This window comes from Monodon monoceros, unplaced genomic scaffold (genome assembly GCF_005190385.1).
Source record: "Monodon monoceros isolate NGI ecotype Baffin Bay Population unplaced genomic scaffold, NGI_Narwhal_1 Super_Scaffold_5, whole genome shotgun sequence".
In the NCBI taxonomy this organism is placed as follows: Eukaryota; Metazoa; Chordata; class Mammalia; order Artiodactyla; family Monodontidae; genus Monodon; species Monodon monoceros.
This window is the reverse complement of record NW_021703782.1, coordinates 25,754,266-25,770,008: the sequence shown is the minus strand read 5'-3', so window position 1 is coordinate 25,770,008 and position 15,743 is coordinate 25,754,266. Positions and strand designations below refer to the sequence as shown.

The 15,743-nt window shown below is 40.1% G+C and overlaps 1 protein-coding gene across 1 annotated transcript in view; it reads right to left on the bottom strand.

Moving 5' to 3' along the window:
• ZNF169 (zinc finger protein 169) overlaps window positions 1-6,985 on the bottom strand; it is a 49,662-nt gene extending 42,677 nt beyond the window's left edge. The window contains exon 1 of the transcript XR_003790872.1: window positions 6,926-6,985. The gene's annotated coding sequence lies outside the window, so the exon portion shown is untranslated. The remainder of the gene's footprint in view (window positions 1-6,925) is intronic.
• Window positions 6,986-15,743: the final 8,758 nt, after the last annotated feature.

Sequence of the window (15,743 nt, the reverse complement as noted above, 5' to 3'; positions counted from 1 at the left end):
TCAGGAAACCTTCACAAGCCTCTTAGATAGCCTCATCCACCAGAGGGCAGACAGCAGAAGCAAGAAGAACTACAATCCTGCAGGCTGTGGAACAAAAACCATATTCACAGAAAGACAGACAAGATGAAAAGGCAGAGGGCTATGTACCAGATGAAGGAACAAGATAAAACCCCAGAAAAACAACTAAATGAAGTGGAGATAGGCAACCATCCAGAAAAAGAATTCAGAATAATGAGAGTGAAGATTTAATTGATCTTTATAGGACATTCCACCCAAAAACTGCAGATTACACTTTCTTCTCAAGTGCACACGAAACATTCTCCAGGACAGATCACATCTTGGGTCACAAATCACACCTCAGTAAATTTAAGAAAACTGAAATCATATCAAGTATCTTTTCTGACCACAACACTATGAGATTAGAAATCAATTACAGGGAAAAAAACGTAAAAAACACAAATACATGGAGGCTAAACAATACGTTACAAAATAACCAAGAGATAACTGAAGAAATCAAAGAGGAAATCAAAAATTACCTATAGACAAATGACAATGAAAACATGAAGATCCAAAACCTATGGGATGTAGCAAAAGCAGTTCTAAGAGGTAAGTTTTTAGCGAAACAAGCCTACCTCAAGAAACAAGAAAAATCTCAATAAACATTCTAACCTTACACCTAAAGGAACTAGAGAAAGAACAAACAAAACCCAAAGTTAGTAGAAGGAAAGAAATCATAAAGGTCAGAGCAGAAATAAATAGAAACAAAGAAAACAATAGCAAAGATCAATAAAACTAAAAGCTGCTTCTTTGAGAAGAGAAACAAAATTGATAAACCATTGGCCAGACTCTTCAAGAAAAAGAGGGAGACGACTCAAATTAATAAAATTAGAAAAGAAAAAGGAGAAGTTACAAAAGACACCACAGAAATACAAAGCATCCTAAGAGACTACTACAAGCAACTCTCTGCCAGTGAAATAGACAACCTGGAAGAAATGGACAAATTCTTAAAAAAGCACAACCTTCCAAGACTGAACCAGGAAGAATTAGAAAATATGAACAGACCAATCACAAGTAATGAAATTGAAACTGTCATTAAAAATCTTCCAACAAACAAAATGCAGGACCAGATGGCTTCACAGGTGAATTGTATCAAACATTTAGAGAAGAGCTAACACCCATCCTTCTCAAACTCTTCCAAAAAAATTGCAGAGGAAGGAACATTCCCAAACTCATCCTATGAGGCCACCATCACCCTGACACCAAAAAGAGACAAAGACACTACAAAAAAAGAAAATTACAGACCAATATCACAGATGAATATAGATGCAAAAATCCTCAACAAAATACTAGCAAACAGAATCCAACAACACATTAAAAGGATCATACACCATGATCAAGTGGGATTTATCCCAGGGATGCAAGGATTCTTCAATATATGCAAATCAATCAATGTGATACACCATATTAACAAATTGAAGAAGAAAACCCATATGATTATCTCAATAGATTCAGAAAAAGCTTATGACAAAATTCAACACCCATTTATAATAAAAACTCTCCAGAAAGTGGGCATAGAGGGAACCTACCTCAACATAATAAAGCCCATATATGACAAACCCACAGCAAACACCATTCTCAATGGTGAAAAACTGAAAGCATTTCTTCTAATATCAGGAACAAGACAAGGATGTCCACTCTCACCACTATTATTCAACATAGTTTTGGAAGTCCTAGCCACGGCAATCAGAGAAGAAAAGGAAATAAAAGGAATACAAATTGGAAAAGAAGAAGTAAAACTGTCACTGTTTGCAGATGACATGATACTATACATAGAGAATCCTAAAGATGCTACCAGAAAACTACTAGAGCTAATCAATGAAACTGGTAAAGTTGCAGGATACAAAATTAATGCACAGAAATCTCTGGCATTCCTATACACTAATGACGAAAACTCTGAAAGAGAAATTAAGGAAACACTCTCATTTGCCACTGCAACAAAAAGAATAAAATACCTAGGAATAAACCTACCTAGGGAGACAAAAGACCTGTATGCAGAAAACTATAAGACACTGATGAAAGAAAATAAAGATGATACAAACAGTTGGAGAGATATACCATGTTCTTGGATTGGAAGAAACAATATTGTGAAAATGACTCTACTACCCGAAGCAATCTACAGATTCAATGCAATCCCTATCCAATTACCAATGGCATTTTGTACAGAACTAGAACAAAAAATCTTAAAATTTGTATGGAGACACAAAAGACCCCGAATAGCCAAAGCAGTCTTGAGGAAAAAAAAACAGAACTGGAGGAATCAGACTCCCTGACTTCAGACTATACTACAAAGCCACAGTCATCAAGACAATATGGTACTGGCACAAAAACAGAAATACAGATCAATGGAACAGGATAGAAAGGCCAGAGATAAACTCATGCACCTATGGTCAACTGATCTGTGAAAAAGGAGGCAAGGATATACAATGGAGAAAAGACAGTCTCTTCAATAAGTGGTGCTGGGATAACTGGACAGCTACATGTAAAAGAATATAATTAGAACACTCCCTAACACCATACACAAAAACAAACTCAAAATGGATTAGAGACCTAAGTGTAAGACGGGACCCTATAAAACTCTTAGAGGAAAACATAGGAAGAACACTCTTTGACAGAAATCACAGCAAGATATTTCTTGATCCACCTCCTAGAGTAATGGAAATAAAAACAAAAATAAACAAATGGGACCTAATGAAACTTCAAAGCTTTTTCAAAGCAAAAGAAACTACAAACAAGACGAAAAGACAACCCTCAGAATGGGAGAAAATCTTAGCAAATGAATCAACGGACAAAGGATTAATCTCCAAAACATATAAACAGCTCACGCAGCTCAATATTAAAAAAACAAATAACCCAATCCAAAAATGGGCAGAAGACCTAAATAGACATTTCTCCAAGGAAGACATACAGATGGCCAAGAAGCACATGAAAAGCTGCTCAACATCACTTCTTATTAGAGAAATGCAAATCAAAACTACAATGAGGTATGACCTCAAACCAGTTAGAATGGGCATCATCAGAAAACCTACAAACAACAAATGCTGGTGAGGGTGTGGAGAAAAGGGAGCCCTCCTGCACTGTTGGTGGGAATGTAAATTGATACAGCCACTATGGAGAACAGTATGGAGGTTCCTTAAAAAACTAAAAATAGAATTACCATATGACCCAGCAATCCCACTACTGGGCATATACCCAGAGAAAACCATAATTGAAAAAGACACATGCACCCCAATGTTCATTGCAGCACTATTTACGATAGCCAGGTCATGGAAGCAACCTAAATGCCCATCGACAGACAAATGGATAAAGAAGATGTGGTACATATATACAATGGAATATTACTCAGCCATAAAAAGGAACGAAATTGGGTCATTTGTAGAGACGTGGATGGATATAGAGACTGTCATACAGAGTGAAGTAAGTCAGAAAGAGAAAAACAAATATTGTATATTAACACATATATGTGGAACCTAGAAAAACGGTACAGATGAACCAGTTTGCAGGGCAGAAATTGAGACACAGATGTAGAGAACAAACGTATGGACACCGAGGGGGGAAAGTGGCGGGGGTGGTGGTGGCAGTGGTATGAATTGGGAGATTGGGATTGACATATATACACTAATATGTTTAAAACTGATAACTACTAAGAACCTGTTATATAAAAAAATAAATAAAATTCAAAAATAAAGGCATGAAGGAATACAACTGCATGGAATAGAATATATTCCCATGTGACTGTAAGACAGAGTCCAATCAGAGTGAAGAGTAAAGGATAATTCTGGAAAGGTGGGTTGGGGGGGGCAATTCAGAATTGATAATAATCATCACCACAACTCACTTTCCCCTGAGCACTCACTGTGCACCAGGCACCCTAACCACTTCAGAAGCACAGGCGCATTTCCACCTCACAACAACCCTGACGTTGCTATCAACCCCATTTTACAGTTGAGAAAAAAGGAGGCACATAGAACAGAGGCAATATCCAAGGTCACAGAGTCAATAGGTGGTGGAGGCTAAGAGTCCAGCTTCAGAGCCCAAAGGGCGGGTCCTTTTTTAACAGACAAACTAGAACATGGGGAAAGGCAAATTATGCTGAGCTAACACAAAGGTGAGGGGAGAGGAGAAAGGGAAGAATTGACAGGATTTAACAGCTCATCAGATTAGTGAGAAAATCTGTGAAACACAAGGAGGCAAGAAGAACGCTGAGGTCAAGGAGCAAGTGCCCAGAGGTGGACTCCTGCTATTAACAAAGATCAGCAAGGTAAGAGTGGGTATAAAGAAAGGGGAAGGGGGGATTCAGAAGACAGAATTCCAGATATTTCCCTGTTCATGCCTCTTAACTGGGTTAAGAGAGTAGGATTTAAACTGTAGAAAGGCATTTTGAGACAAATGGGGTAAATGAACACAGGCTGAATATTAGATGACATTAAGGAATTATAGTTAATTTTGTTGGGTGTGCCATTTGGTATAAAGGTTATTTTCTTTAAAGTCCTTATTCAAAAACGATGCACACTGAAGTATTTACAGGTAAAATACCTGGGATTTGCTGCAAAATACTACAACAGAGAAAACTAAAAGAAAGAGAAGAGCAGAATGTTAACAACTGCTGAGTTGAGAGGTACAAAGCTGAGTGAGAGGTACAAAGATGCTCTTTCAGTATTCTCACTACTTTTGGCTGCATTTGTAAAATTTTCATAATAAACTTTAAATGTAATAACTCCATCTCCTTCTATACCCCCAAAAAAGGAAAGGAGAAAAAACTTTATGGGGGTGGGGGTAGGGGTGGGTGGTATGTGGACTTCAAACACTGGTCTGATTCCAGCCTTCTGCTGGTGTCATTAATGTCACCATTACTGTTAGGGGCTGAGACCAATGATCAGGAGAAAATGAACATATATTTTATCTTTATTAGCATTAGATGTATGAGACAAACGTGAAAAATAGAGCAGCTCCTTTTAAATTTTCATTAAAACTTTGAAAGTTTTAATAGCTCCAAAGTAAAAGTTACTTAATCCTCTACTACACCATTTCCCTCTCTAGAAAATGAGAATTCAACTACCTAATGTGCAAGGTGACTGAGAAAATAAAATATGGCAGTGAATAGAAAGCACACTGCCAACACAGGACTACTGCTAACAAAACAGTACTTTTCACCATCGTTGTTTTCGCAGCACTCTAAGGCCCTGAGAATACAACAGTGTGAATGTATATGGAGAGAAACAATGCAGGACAAGGCAGGAGCAACTCCGGAGAAGATAGAAAGTCCTGAATGAGGGCACAGGAATGTGCCCCTTCAAGAACAAGCCTGGCTTCCTGGGAGACCACCTGCAGCTGTGCCCCAAAGGGATTATGACTTTGGCATAGGCTATCAAGGACACACCCTCCATTATGACCAAAGACAAGAACACAACAAGGAAGTGGTACCCATCTGAGGCAGGGCTGCCAGGCCCCTAGGAGTTCCCTCCTCCCTAACGGGCAGTCCCCTCTGGATGTGAGGGAGCAGAGTGCTCCAGGGCAAACCTGGTACAACAGAAGTGGTTCTAGCCTCAGGATTCTCTCCCAGCACAGAGAGCAAGCTAGAAACCCCCAAGCCTGCAGCTGGCTTCACTAAAGTAAGGTATCAGAACCAGGTATGGAAGGGAAGGACAATACACGGGACAGAAACAGGGTATGGGTTTTAGAATAAGCCTTCTCTCATGTCATGCTGATGTCCAGCATGACATTAATCTTCTATATGCCTATGGGGGTTATTGAAAGTTATTGAAATGAACGTCATATTAGCATGTACCAGACAGCCGTTTTCCCCTTTCCACACTCCCAACAGCCCCAGGAGGTTCAGTACCTTGCTCAACGTGACTATGAGAAAGAGGCAGACCTGGATTTGAACTCTCCCTATGGAGGGCGGGGCTCCCACAGCAGGCCTGGGATAGACCCCGAGGGAAAGGCAATGCCCAAAGAGATGCACACTTGAGGTTGCAGATTTGGAAGAGAAAGATAGGGCTCTCATTCGTAAGTGGTGAATCTGAGCGATGAATCCAGGAGACCTCACGGCTACTTCTGTGTATATTTACAACGTTTTCATAATGCAAAATTTAAAATAAAACTTAAGTCTGGACGTCTTACCACCCACTCCTCTCTTCCATCCCCAGTAATTCAGGGAGTCAGCCACCAGCCCCCTGGGGGTTGAGGAAAGTTCCCTGCCCCGTGGGCTGCACTCCACTTGCTCCACCCCAAGCCCCAGCGCCGTAGGAGCCAGACAACTTCTGGAGTCGTAGATCTGGGCACAAGGACGCCCCACGCAAACCTGGGGATGTCTGACTCCCACCAGGCCCTTCCAACTCCCCCAGGAGCCTGCGGGCCCCGATGCCGCTGACCCAAGTCGTCCTCCCCACCCCAATCAAGGCAAGTCTGGGTGTTTGCCCCAGGCCAGTCCTTCCCCCAAAATCCGGGACATCGAGGCCAAGCGGCGCCTCCATCACCATGGTTGGCACCACCCAGCCGCGCTCCCCAATTAAGACCCAGGAAGGATGCCCGAGCCGCGCTCCCCAGTTAAGACCCAGGAAGGATGCCCGAGCCGCGCGCCCCAGCAGTGGAGACGTCTGCTCCGGGCGAGGGGTACTTATGTCCTCCAAATCACCTGCACCAGTCCAGACCCCTCCGGGACAGGACGCTGGCTCCCCAGCACCGCCGGACAGCACGAGACCCGAGACCCAGCCCACAACCCCTACTAAGCGGACTGCGTCCGACCCCGTCCGGAAAACAAACCTCAAGGAACCCGCGGACAGGGCAGACCAACCCCGCCTGCCCTCGCCAAGTTTTCCCAACCCTCTATCCCCGGGAGTCAGCGGCCACGGGCGGGCTTGCTCACCACGAGCTTTAAAAGATGGTCACAATGTCCAGAAATACGACAGCCCGAAGCGGAAGTGCGATACCCACAATACCTCCGGGCGGGACTACAATACCCAAAATGCCCAGAGGGCTCCGAAGCTCAAGACCGTACTCGCCAGATCACCGGTGGGCACGGGACTACATTACCCACAATGCGCCGGGGGCGCGGGCACATTTCCCCACTGGACCCAGTTGTTGAGCTCCAGTACGCCTCCCTTCTGCTCCGTTGGAACCCGCGCTCAAGATCCATAATTACAGCCACTTGGGCTCTGGGAGAAATTGTGGAAAATTAGATAAGTAAAGTCTAGTAAAGTGACTTTCAGGTGCATTAGAAGGGTGGTTAAGGTGGTTCAGGTGAGCACTAAAATCTTTCTTATTTAACTTGTGGGGTCTTCTTAATTTTTAGTCACCTGGGTGTGTACTTGTCCTCCATACTGCAGATTCACCCTAGTGTTTTTATATTTAAATAACAGCGCGTAATGAATGAACTTCTAAAATATGCCAAAGGTCCTGGCATTTTTCTTTCTTTCTTTTTTTTTTTTTTTTTTTTTTTGCGGTACTCGGGCCTCTCACTGTTGTGGCCTCTCCTGTTGCAGGGCACAGGCTCCAGACGCACAGGCCCAGCGGCCATGGCTCACGGGCCCAGCCGCTCCGCGGCACGTGGGATCTTCCCGGACCGGGGCACGAACCCGTGTCCCCTGCATCGGCAGGCGGACTCTCAACCACTGCGCCACCAGGGAAGCCCTATTTTTCTTTTTCAAAGAGGAAAAATTCTGAAGTTTATTAAAAATAATATCAATAATCAGAAGAAAAAATGAGGAAAAACTAAGCATGAAGACATTTAAAGCTACAATAAGTAAAATTAAAATTATTTTACTAATACAAAAATCGCTGATTAGATGTAACAGAATAGGAAGCTTAGAAACATTTCAAAGTATTAATAAACAGGGCTTCCCTGGTGGTGCAGTGGTTAAGAATCTGTCTGCCAATGCAGGGGACACAGGTTCAAACCCTGGTCTGGGAAGATCCCACATGCCACAGAGCAACTAAACCTCTGTGCCACAACTAGTGAACCTGTGCTCTAGGGCCCATGTGCCACAACTACTGAGCCCACGTGCCACAGCTACTGAAGCCCGTGTGCCTAGAGCCCATTCTCCACCACAATGAGAAGCCCATGCACAGCAGAGTATCTCCTGCTTGCCACAACTAGAGAAAGCCTGCATGCAGCAACGAAGACTCAACGCAGCCAAAAGTAAAAAAAATTTATATTAAAAACGTATTAATAAGCATACATACTCTTTTTCTAGGAATTTGACGGAAGTGTTTTCAAATTACTTCCTATTTACTCAAAATGAAGTAATGAGAACCAGATTTAACCTCTTGCCTAAATCAACTTTAAAAAAACAAAATATATGAAATGACAGGTTTGAAGACATCGGACATAAGACAATGAAGAGCAATGAACCCTGAGAAAGAGGTAAGAAACCAGATGAGACTTTGAACATCACTGGATGGAGAGAAATTTCAGGCCACAGGACAGAGAAGGGAAATCCAAGTGGAGGGTCCTCTTCCTCAAGTGTCAGTTGAGTGCCAACCAATGTGCACATGTGCAACCCCCCAAGAAAGAAACTGAAAAAGATTAGAGAGAAATACCGTGAGCTCACATAGGGCCAGGAATAGTGCCTGCTCCTGCCAGACAGTGGAAATCTTCATAATTCACTTGGTGTGGAGTAAAGAATTCTCACAAGAATTTTGCCTCAATGACAGGGACAAAATTAGGCCTAAATGCCTGATTGAGAGAATCTTTATGTTAAATTTAGGGGAGAAGTATGTCAAATATGTTTCAGAAATCTTAAAAGTCACTTCCATTTTTATATGAATCGTGTATGCAGAAATATACATATTATATAAAAAAATTTTGAACAAACTAGATTCAAGATTTCCCATAAAATGAGCAGTAAATTTAATAAAATTCACTTAAAATAGCATTTGCATATATTTCAACACCACAAAGTAATTCTAATATATATCTGGATGACTATATTGATGATATTATCAAAAAATGGTGATAAATAATAAAACCCAGTTTGCTCTATTATTAGCATTTTAATATAAAACTATAATAATCAGTGTGGCAGTAATGCAAGTCAGCTGAAAGGAACTAAAGGGAACGTCAGTAAAATGGAAGGGAGAGAGGGAGGAAAATTGAGAAAGATGGAAAGCTTCAGTTTGGAAAGTTTGAGAAAAAATAGTTATTTGGGGAAATTAAGCTAGCTCACAAAACAAATATAAAAAGAGAAATCAGAGATCTAACATGAAATATAAATGATTTTGAAAACCATCTTGTGGTACGGAAGGTCTCTGCATGCATTACACTGAAGCAGAGACCATCAAGAAAAGAATGCCTCAAGAGAACAGTGTCAGGACAAGTATGCTCATGCTCATTGGTGGATATCTCTCTCATCTGTCTGGGCTGAAATCCAGCTGAAGTGACTGAGTCTGCTATTGAGAGAGAAAAGGGACATTTCTATCAACATTATTGGTGGCTTAAGCTTTGAAACCACAGAAGAAAGCTTGAGGAGATACTATGAGCCATGGGGAAAACTTACAGACTCTGGTAATGAGAGATCCTGAAAGCAAAACTCAAAAGAGTATTTGGTTTTGTAACTTTTCCATCCATAGATAAGGTTGATGCTGCCATGGCTGCAAAATCTCATTCAATTGATGGAAGAGTGATTGAGCCAAAATGTGCCATAGCCAGAGAGGAATCTGGACAACCTGGCACTCATGTAACTGAAAAGCTGTTTGTTGGTGGAACTAAAGAAGATACCAAAGAACATCAGCTTAGAGATTACTGCAAGGACTATGGAAAAGTTGATGTCATTTGAGATAATTACTGATAGGCAGTGTGGAAAGAAAGGAGGCATTGGCAGTCTAGAAAGAAAAGAAGCATTGGGTTTATTACTTTTTTTTTTGGCTGCGCTGTGCAGCACATGGGATCCCTCATCAGGGATTGAACCTACATCCCCCGCTTTGAAAGGGCAGAGTCTTAACCACTTGACCACAAGGGAAGTTCTGGGTTTACTACTTTTGATAACCATGATCATGTGGATTAAACTGTACTGCAGCAATACCATACCATCGGTGGTCAGAAGTAAGAAAGGCTTTATCTAGACAAGAAACACAAGAAGTCCAAAGTTCTAGGAGTGTCAGAGGAGACTTTGAGGGATTCGTGCAGAGGCAGTGAATTTTGGGACCAGGATCATGAGGCAAGTGTAGAGTAGGATCTGATGGATATGGAAGAGGACATGGATTTGGGGATAGCTATAATGGGTATGGAGGAAGATCTGGGGGTGGCAATTTTAGAGGTAGCACAAGCTATGAAGGAGGAAGATGAAGATATAATAGTGGAGAACCTGGATCTGGCAGCCGGAGGCGATTAGTGGGGAGGCTACAGAGGTGATTACGACAACTATGCAGGAAAAATTTATGGAAGTAGAAATTAGAATGTTTTTAGAAATTATAATTAGCAACCTTATATCTATGGTCCAATGAAGACTGGAAATTTTGGTGGCAGTAGGAACATAAGAGAAACTTACGGTGGAGGAAACTATGGTCCAAGAGGCAGTGGCACAGTAAGGGATATGAGGCAGGAACCAACACTGAACTTCTTCCCATTTGCCCTGGGCTTTACTGTGTAACTTGGAGAGGACAAGAGCCCAGAAGTAACAACAGGTTCAGGTTATCAAAATAAGAATGTTTAGAACACTTATTATCTCACACATGCATAAATATAGAATGATATGGTAGAAGACACTACAGCAGATACAGGGAGCTGTTTGTAGATGGACTGGATTATTTAATAGCATTACCTTACTCTAAAGGAAGGACTGTAAAAAAATGCCTTTGAGATAGTTTCTTTTTGTTTTTTTTAAACATATTTATAGGAGTATACTTGTTTTACAATGTTGGGTTAGTTTCTGGTGTATAAAAAAGTGAATCAGGTGTATGTATATATATATATATATATATATATATATCCCCATATCCCCTCCCTCTTGCGCCTCCCTCCCACCCTCCCTATCCCACCCCTCTACTAACAAAGCACTAATCTGGACTCCCTGTGCTGTGCAACAGCTTCCCGCTAGCTACCTGTTTTACATTTGGTAGTGTATATATATCAGTGCTACTCTCTCATTTTGTCCCAGCATACCCTTCCCACCCCGTGTCCTCAAGTCCATTATCTATGTCTGTGTTATTATTCTGGTTCTGGCCGTAAATTCATTCAAGCAATTTTTTTTTTCTGGACTCCATATATATGTGTTAGCATACAATATTTGTTTTTCTCTTTCTGGCATCCTTCACTCTGTATGACAGACTCTAGGTCCATCCACCTCTCACAAATAACTCAATTTCATTTCTTTTTTATACCTGAGTAATATTCCATTGTGTATATGCGCCACATCTTCTTTATGCATTCATCTGTCGATGGACACTTAGGTTGCTTCCGTGTCCTGGCTATTCTAAATAGTGCTGCAATGAACATTGTGGTACATGTCTCTTTTTGAATTACAGTTTTCTCAGGGTATGTGCCCGGTAGTGGGATTGCTGGGTCATAGGGTAGTTCTGTTTTTAGCTTTTTTTTTTTTTTAACATCTTTATTGGAGTATAATTGCTTTACAATGGTGTGTTAGCTTCTGCTTTATAACAAAGTGAATCAGTTATACATATACATATGTTCCCATATCTCTTACCTCTTGCGTCTCCCTCCCTCCACCCTCCCTATCACACCCCTCTAGGTGGTCACAAAGCACCGAGCTAATCTCCCTGTGCTATGCGGCTGCTTCCCACTAGCTACCTATTTTACGTTTGATAGTGTATATATGTCCATACCACTCTCTCACTTTGTCACAGCTTACCCTTCCCCCTCCCCATATCCTCAAGTCCATTCTCTAGTAAGTCTGTGTCTTTATTCCTGTCTTACCCCTAGGTTCTTCATGACATATTTTTCTTAAATTCCATATATATGTGTTAGCATATGGTATTTGTCTTTCTCTTTCTGACATACTTCACTCTGTATGACACACTCTAGGTCCATCCACCTCATTACAAATAGCTCAATTTCGTTTACTTTTATGGCTGAGTAATATTCCATTGTATATATGAGCCACATCTTCTTTATCCATTCATCTGATGATGGACACTTAGGTTGTTTCCATCTCCGGACAATTGTAAATAGACCTGCAATGAACATTTTGGTACATGACTATATTTGAATTATGGTTTTCTCAGGGTATATGCCCAGTTGTGGGATTGCTGGGTCATATGGTAGTTCTATTTGTAGTTTTTAAAGGAACCTCCATATTGTTCTCCATAGTGGCTGTACCAATTCACATTCCCACCAGCAGTGCAAGAGTGTTCCCTGTTCGCCACACCCTCTCCAGCATTTATTGTTACTAGATTTTTTTGATCATGGCCATTCTGACTGGTGGGAGATGATATCTCATTGTACTTTTGATTTGCACTTCTCTAATGATTAATGATGCTGAGCATTCTCTCATGGGTTTGTTGGCAGTCTGTATATCTTCTTTGGAGAAATGTCTATTTAGGTCTTCTGCACAATTAAGGATTGGGTTCTTTATTTTTTTGTTATTCAGCTGCATGAGCTGCTTATAAAATATGGAAATTAATCCTTTGTCAGTAGCTTCATTTGCAAATATTTTCTCCCATTCTGAGGGTTGTCTTTTGGTCTTTTTTATGGTTTTCTTTGCTGTACAACAGCTTTTAAGTTTCATTAGGTCCCATTTGTTTATTTTTGTTTTTATTTCCATTTCTCTAGGAGGTGGGTCAAAAAAGATCTTGCTGTGATTTATGTCATAGCGTGTTCTGCCTATGTTTTCCTCTAAGAGTTTGATAGTTTCTGGCCTTACATTTAGGTCTTTAATCCATTTTGAGCTTATTTTTTGGTATGGTGTTAGGGAGTGATCTAATCTCATACTTTCACATGTACCTGTCCAGTTCTCCCAGCACCACTTATTGAAGAGGATATCCTTTCTCCACTGTACGTTCCTGCCTCCTTTATCAAAGATAAGATGACCATATGTGCGTGGGTTTATCTCTGTGCTTTCTATACTGTTCCATTGATCTATCTTTCTGTTTCTGTGCCAGTACCATACTGTCTTGATTACTGTAGCTTTGTAGTATAGTCTGAAGTCAGGGAGCCTGATTCCTCCAGCTCCATTTTTCATTCTCAAAATTGCTTTGGTTATTTGGGGTCTTTTGTGTTTCCATAAAAATTGTGAAATTTTTTGTTCTAGTTCTGTGAAAAATGCCAGTGGTAGTTTGATAGGGATTGCATTGAATCTGTAGATTGCTTTGGGTAGTAGAGTCGTTTTCACAATGTTCATTCTTCCAATCCAAGAACATGGTATATCTCTCCATCTATTTGTATCATCTTTAATTTCTTTCATCAGTGTCTTATAATTCTCTGCATACAGGTCTTTTGTCTCCTTAGGTAGGTTTATTCTTAGATATTTTATTCATTTTGTTGCAATGGTAAATGGGAGTGTTTTCTTGATTTCACTTTCAGATTTTTCATCACTAGTGTATAGGAATGTCAGAGATTTCTGTGCATTAATTTTGTGTCCTGCTACTTTACCAAATTCATTGATTAGCTCTAGTAGTTTTCTGGTAGCATCTTTAGGATTCTCTATGTACAGTATCATGTCATCTGCAAACAGTGACAGCTTTACTTCTTCTTTTCCGATTTGGATTCCTTTTATTTCCTTTTCTTCTCTGATTCCTGTGGCTAACAATTCCAAAACTATGTTGAATAACAGTGGTGAGAGTGGGCAACCTTGTCTTGTTCCTGATCTTAGTGGAAATGCTTTCAGTTTTTCACCATTGAGGAGGATGTTGGCTGTGGGTTTGTCATATATGGCCTTTATTATGTTGAGGAGAATTCCCTCTATGCCTACTTTCTGCAGGGTTTTTATCATAAATAGGTGTTGAATTTTGTCGAAAGCTTTCTCTGCATCTGTTGAGATGATCATACGATTTTTTTCCTTCAATTAGTTAATATGGTATATCACATTGATTGATTTGTGTATATTGAAGAATCCTTGCATTCCTGGAATAAACCCCACTTGATCATGGTGTATGATCCTTTTACTCTGCTGTTGGATTCTGTTTGCTAATATTTTGTTGAGGATTTTTGCATCTATGTTCATCAGTGATATTGGCCTGTACTTTTCTTTCTTTGTGACATCCTTGTCTGGTTTTGGTATCAAGGTGATGGTGGCTCGTAAAATGAGTTTGGGAGTGTTCCTCCCTCTGCTATATTTTGGAAGAGTTTGAGAAGGATAGGTGTTAGCTCTTCTCTAAATGTTTGATAGAATTCGCCTGTGAAGCCATCTGGTCCTGGGCTTCTGTTTGTTGGAAGATTTTTAATCACAGTTTCAATTTCAGTGCTTGTGATTGGTCTGTTCATATTTTCTATTTCTTCCTGATTCAGTCTTGGCAGGTTGTGCATATCTAAGAATTTGTCCATTTCTTCCAGGTTGTCCATTTTATTGGCACAGAGTTGCTTGTAGTAATCTCTCATGATCTTTTGTATTTCTGCAGTGTCAGTTGTTACTTCTCCTTTTTCATTTCTAATTCTATTGATTTGAATCTTCTCCCTTTTTTTCTTGATGAGTCTGGCTAATGGTTTATAAATTTTGTTTATCTTCTCAAAGAGCAGCTTTTAGTTTTATTGATTGGTGCTATTGTTTCCTTCATTTCTTTTTTGCTTATTTCTGATCTGATCTTTATTATTTCTTTCCTTCTGCCAACTTTGGGGCTTTTTTGTTTTTCTTTCTCTAATTGCTTTAGGTGCAAGGTTAGGTTGCTTATTTGAGATGTTTCCTGTTTCTTAAGGTAGGATTGTATTGCTATAAACTTCCCTCTTAGAACTGCTTTTTCTGCATCCCATAGGTTTTGGCTCATTGTGTCTCCATTGTCATTTGTTTCTAGGTATTTTTTTATTTCCTCTTTGATTTCTTCACTGATCACTTGGTTATTAAGTAGTGTATTTTTTAGCTTCCATGTGTTTGTATTTTTTACAGACTTTTTCCTGTAATTGTTATCTAGTCTCATAGTGTTGTGGTTGGAAAAGATACTTTATACCATTTCAATTTTCTTAAATTTACCAAGGCTTGATTTGTGACCCAAGATATGATCTATCCTGGACAATGTTCCGTGAGCACTTGAGAAAAATGTGTATTCTGTTGTTTTTGCATGGAATGTCCTATACATATCAATTAAGTCCATATTGTTTAATGTATCATTTGAAGCTTGTGTTTCCTTATTTACTTTCATTTTGGATGATCTGTCCATTGGTGAAAGTGGCTTGTTAATGTCCCATACTATGATTGTGTTACTCTCGATTTCCCCTTTTATGGCTGTTAGTATTTGCCTTATGTACTGAGTTGCTCATATATTGGGTGCACAAATATTTACAATTGTTATATCTTCTTCTTGGATAGATCACTTGATCATTATGTAGTGTCCTTCTTTGCTTTGTAATTGTCTTTATTTTAAAGTCTATTTTGTGTGATATGAGAATTGCTACTCCTGGTTTCTTTTGATTTCCATTTTCATGGAATATCTTTTTCCATCCCCTCACTTTCAGTCTGTATGTCCCTAGGTCTGAAGTGGGTCTGTTGTAAACAGCATATATACGGGTCTTGTTTTTGTATCCATTCAGCCAATCTGTGTCTTTTTGTGGGAGCCTTTAATCCATTTACATTTAAGGTAAT